Source organism: Acinonyx jubatus, chromosome A3 (assembly GCF_027475565.1).
Source record: "Acinonyx jubatus isolate Ajub_Pintada_27869175 chromosome A3, VMU_Ajub_asm_v1.0, whole genome shotgun sequence".
NCBI lineage: Eukaryota > Metazoa > Chordata > Mammalia > Carnivora > Felidae > Acinonyx > Acinonyx jubatus.
The window spans coordinates 11,754,990-11,760,395 of NC_069388.1; the positions used below are offsets into that span (position 1 = coordinate 11,754,990).

Sequence of the window (5,406 nt, forward strand, 5' to 3'; positions counted from 1 at the left end):
GCTTACGGAGTCCCCACTCCAAGCCAGGTGCTCTGTGCAAAGCCCTCTGCTCCAAGTTTTGTCACCCAGTCCTTTCAACAACCTCGTGGTAGGAAGTGAATACTATGACCAATATTTTACCCATGGGGAAATGAAGCCTTGGGGAGGTAAGTCAAGACCACACCACCAGATAATAGGGCACCTGGGGTGGGAATGCAGATCTGGCTCCAGAACCCAGAGTCATAAACCTGGCACTTCCTGTGGGGAAGCGGGGGTGGGAGGGAAGGGATGAGGGGCTCCGGGAGAGACGAAAATAAGCCCTTATCTGGGGACACCGAGGGTCATGGAATAAATACTTGCAAGAATGTGGGGTCCTGGGGCGTCTGGCAGCTCAGTTGGTACAGCATGTGACTCTTGATCTCAGGGTTGTGAGTTCGAGCCCCACGTTAGGTATAGAGTTTACTTTTAAAAAAATGGTTTTTTTTTAAGAAATAAAAAAGAATGAGTTGTTGGAGGACCCCCAGTCTCCAGCTCACCCCGGGACCAGAATGTACTCTGCCTCACCTCACTCATTCATTCATTCATTCATAGTCAGTCAACAGAAAACAGAAGAGAGGAAGAAATGAGACCAAACGTATCCATGTAAACAATAAACATAAATGGGTTGAATGGGTCTATTAAAAAGCAAAGACTCTTGGGCACCTGGGTGGCTCATTCATTAAGCATCTGACTTCCACTCAGGTCATGATCTCAGGGTGAGATCACATTGGGTGAGCGCACACCCTGCTTCGGGTGAACACAAGCCCGGCTTCTCTCTCTCTCTCTCTCTCTCTCTCCCCCCATCCCTCCCCCCACTCTCTCCCCCTTCTGGGATTCTCTCCTGTCTACCTCTCACTCACTTGCACCCTCTCTGTCAAAAAAAAAAAAAAACACACACAAAACAAAGACTCATATTATGCTAAGTGAAATAAGTCAGAGGAAGACAAATATCATAAGAATTCACTCATGTGGAATTTAAGAACCAAAACAGATGAACATAGGGGAAAGGAAGGAAAAATAAGGTAAAAACAGAGGGAGGCAAACCATAAGAGACTCTTCAATACAGAGAACAAACTGAGGGTTGCTGGAGGGGAGGTGGGTGGGGGGATGGGCTAAATGGGTGATGCGCATTAAGGAGGGCACTTGTTGGGAGAGCACTGAGTGTTATATGTAAGTGAGGAATCACTGGGTTCTACTCCTGAATCCAATACTACACTGTATGCCAACGAACTTGAATTCAAATAAAACAAACAAACAAACCAGGACTCTTACATTAGATCAGAAATCAAAATTCATTCATTTATTTATGGGACAAATATTTATTAAATGCCTAAACTCTTCTAGGTCTTGTTTTAGATTCTAATGATAGAATCTAAAACTAAAATTTCTGTTAAAGAAGGGAAAACATGGGGAAAGGGAATCCGGGAAGAGAGACCTGTAGGTGCAAAGGCCCTGAGGCAGGAGTGAGCTTGGAGCAACAGAGAAGCAGAAGCGGCTGGTGAGGTTGGAGAACAGCACTCGTGAGCGAGCAAGGCTGGGGTGCGGCAGGAAAGGCCCCGGGGCCGGGTACCCGAGAGCGTAAGAAAGGGCAGAGGCTGCGGCCAGCGGGCCAGCACCGGGGAGGGTTGAGATGCACAACAGCCGGGTCCTGTTTACATAGAGCAGAGGGTCAGTGACCAGCAACACTAGCTGGACTCTTGACCCTGTCCAGCCAGGGGCCCTTCCTGCCCTGAATGGAGCCACGATGGTCCAGCACAGCCTCTGCTCGGGGAAGAAGACTTACCACCTATTGGGTGCCAGGCTCTGCCATTGGTGGTTTACATGCTTAATTCGCTCCTAAGTCCGGCCATCAGGTCAGTTTTCTCCCCATCTTGCAGAAGAGAAAACTGAGCCTCAGAGAGGTAGAGTGACCTGCCTGAGGCCACACAGTGAGTGGCAGGGCCAGGGTGTGAACTCGGGGGGTCTGACACTATCACATGCTGTCTTGACATTGCAGAGCTGCTTCCCAGGAAATGGCAGCGGGGAGCCCTCCACTGGCTGTGTCCTTGTGTGGGTCCCCTGACCTTTACTGCCTCAGTTCCCCATCTGGGAAACTACGTCAGGTCCGTGTCAGGACTTTGATGACTCCCTCCCTCAGGGCAGCGGAGTTTCCAAAGTGCTGAGCTGGCATCCCCCATTCTACCTCACGATGACTCCACTTGACAGAAGAGGAAACTGAGGCTCAGAGGGGGAAGTGATTCTCCAAGGTCATGACCTCGTGCTTCCCTGAGGGTCTGGGACTTTGTCTGAGTCCACGCACTGGATGGTAAGAAGGGGCCACCCAAGGCTGCAGAGACTTTGGGGTGGGGGGGTGGGGGTGGGCGGGGACAAAGATACACAGTCAATGAGGGAGAGGAGGCCTGGAAGCCAGGACTCGAACTCCCAGCCTCTGCCCCCCACCGCATCCTTGGCCCCTCAGTCCCAGTTATCGCCTGAGAGCAGAGAGGGGCCACGGGAAGTCTCCCCACATCTTCTCACTCAGGTCATGCCCTAAGTCCTCCCCAAAGAAACAGGAAATGCCAGGCAGTCCCCTACCCCCACCAGGGCTGTGGGAAGGCTCTGCCTGGGGTTCTGGTGCTTCAGCACTAGCCCAGCCTTGGTGGGGTTCTAGGCCCTATCAGGGCCTGCATGACCTTGGACAAGACCCTTCCCCTCTTGGGGCCTCAGTTTTCCCCTCTGTAGTCACAGGTTCTGAGTCAGAATTCTGCTGTCTTCTGGCTGTGTGACCTCAGGCAGGTGGCTGTCCTCCTCTGAAGTCCAGCTCCATCTTCTGGGGGACATGCCCCCCAACAGAACCCTTATTACCCAGGCAGGGGCGTGATGGGGAAGGCTGGCCTTCAGAAAGATTCCTGGGGCCCTCTGGGAAAGATGTCCCGGCTTCCATGGACTCAGGACCGGTCCAGGCACCTCTCTGCACCTCACTTTCCCAGTCTGTAAAAGAGGCAGAGCTGGGACACTGGCTGAGTTGCAAGGATTGAATGACAGAAGGGATCGGGAGGCAGGCAGCAGCGGGAGAAGGGGGAGTGTGGAGTGGATTCAAGAGAGGTACCGATAAGGGCTTCTGGGGGCCTGGAGAAGGTGGCCTCCTCGTTACTCACTCTTCTTTCCTGGTGATAAAAGGCAGGCCAGGATAGGCCAGGTGGGACAAGGGGGCAGGACTGGGCCCCATCTCTTGGGGGCTTGCAGACCACTCCCAGGGGACCACTCCCAGAGTGGGGAGAAGAAATAGGTCTGGGGCAGGGGTGCAGGTGGCTCTGTGCCTCCCCCTGGTCCTTCCAGGCAGAAAGAGGGTGCCTTCAGGTGCCAGGCCTTCTGTGAGTAGTCCCAGACCCTGGCTCCAGATCCCAGCCCAGGGCCTTCGCAGCAAGCTGTGATTCCATGGAGTCAGGAGAGGCTGGCAGCTCAGAGAGGCACAGCAGCATGCCTGACGTCACACAGCCGAGTTGCCACTACCTCTTTCCAGCCTCCTTCCCCCACCCCACCCCACCCCTGCCCCGAGACAGTGACAGTCCCAAGTGTGAATGGGAAGGAAGCCACCTGCCAGTTCCATGCTGGGGGATGAGGGGGTGGAGAGGAGGGACAGCATGGCCCCAGACCCTTCAGAGACTTGGGGAAACCAAGGTTCCAGGGAGGGTCATCTGGCTTTGAGGCACCAAATGTGCAATGGGCTTCTGTAGGTGGGCCTGTCCACCTCCCAGTGCCAGGCATGTCCTGGGACAGAAGAACTTGGGAAATGAGTTCAAGCTGCCTCATTCCATCTTACTACAGACACTAAGCTGCTTCTCGGAAGCTTGGTTTCTTTGCTGTAAAATACAATAGAAGAAGGTAACGGTGAGAGATCCTGGATGTAAAGCCAGTATCTGGAACACAGCTCAGTAAGCCAGGCTTGTTCTTATAGCTGATATTATTAGAGACCTGTTATTTAATCCCTCTGAGCCTCGGTTTCCTCATCTGTGAAATGGGTACAACAGTCCCCTCTACAGAGAGTCCCCCTGAGGATTCCAAGAGTATCCATATAAAGCACTTACTATGTGCCTGGCTTTTTTCTTCCGTTTCCATTCCAACACCCACCACGGTGCCTGGCACATAGTAGGTACTCGATACCTACTTAGCTGTGGTTATTACTGTTATGGCCCTGATTTCCCCCCTCTCCAGCTGTCTGAGTTCTTGGGCAACTCACCAACTCACCACCTTGCTCAATTTCACTTTCCTGCTTCATATATTGTAATAACAATAGCACCTACTTCTCGGAGCTGGGTGAGGATCCATTCACACATTCCACAAATGCTTATTAAGCACCTACTAGTTTAGGGTACAACTAGGAACAAAGCAGAAAACAAAAACAAAAAAAACGGCCCTGTCCTTAGGAAGCTGATGTCTGTGGAGGGGAGACAGGGTGCATCTGTATTTATAAAGCATGTTAGAACTGCAAAGAGCAGGGAAAGGCAGTCCTATCAAGGGGGTTTTTGGTGGAAGGGAGAGTGTGTCGTAGCTTTACGTGGTGTGGCTGGGTCTGAGAGCGTGATGGGGAGCGGTGGAGAGTGGGGTGGGGGGGTGGCCGTATTGGGCCTGTGGTCCTGGAGCCCCAGTACCCCGGGGCCCCAAGGAAGGCCTGGGAAGCACCGTGTGATTCATTAAGGGCCTTGGGCTTTGGGTTTTGGCCTAGACAAGCCTCTGCTTGGCCTGGAAATCCTCACCTCTGGGGCCTCTCCTTGCCCAGACCTGCGCAGAAGGAACAGTTGAGGTGCCTGGACCCTGGCCGGCTCTATAAACCTCTGCCAATCCTGCTGTCTGGGACATGACTTCTCCACCAGGATGCCTGAGGATTTTTACCATTATTTTAGCTCTAATTATAAATTATATAATAAAACTCCACAGTCTAAGGATTTTGCATTAGATACTATCATTAGCTACATCTGAGAGCTGAGGATAGTCTGGCGGCAAGTGGGGGGTGGGGGGTGGGGTTACTGCCTGAGGTCACACAGTGGCAGAACTGGGATTTGAACTCCCAGACTTGTGGTTCCAGGGGCCAAGCTCTTGTCAAAGCTGGAGAATGAAACAGGCTGTCCAGAGGTTCCACTCAGCCCCATTGTAAGGTAAGTGGGGAAACTGAGGCACGGGCAGGCTCAGGGAACTGCCCCCAGCCACACAGAGACCCACAAAGCAAGTCCAAGAGGCCCCTTCCCAGGAGCTGGGGGGCTCTGGGCCCTGCAGGAAGTGGCCAGGGCTAGGACAGGCTGCTTTGATCTGCTTTATGAGCCGTGGCTGTTTATGGAGGCCCAGGCCCCCGCCCCCTGCCACCCGGGACTGGGTCTCGTCACCAGCACTCGGGATATTAGCAGTCCTGGG

General features: G+C 53.2%; 1 long non-coding RNA gene across 1 annotated transcript; it reads right to left on the reverse strand.

Annotated features, from left to right (window-relative positions):
• Nucleotides 1-1,303: 1,303 nt before the first annotated feature.
• Nucleotides 1,304-4,764, reverse strand: LOC128311099 (uncharacterized). Its single transcript, XR_008289055.1, has 3 exons — nt 2,201-4,764; nt 1,802-1,888; nt 1,304-1,666 (listed from the first exon to the last, which is right to left on the reverse strand). It is a non-coding gene; the product is annotated as an uncharacterized LOC128311099 (long non-coding RNA).
• Between the last annotated feature and the right edge of the window lie 642 nt (nt 4,765-5,406).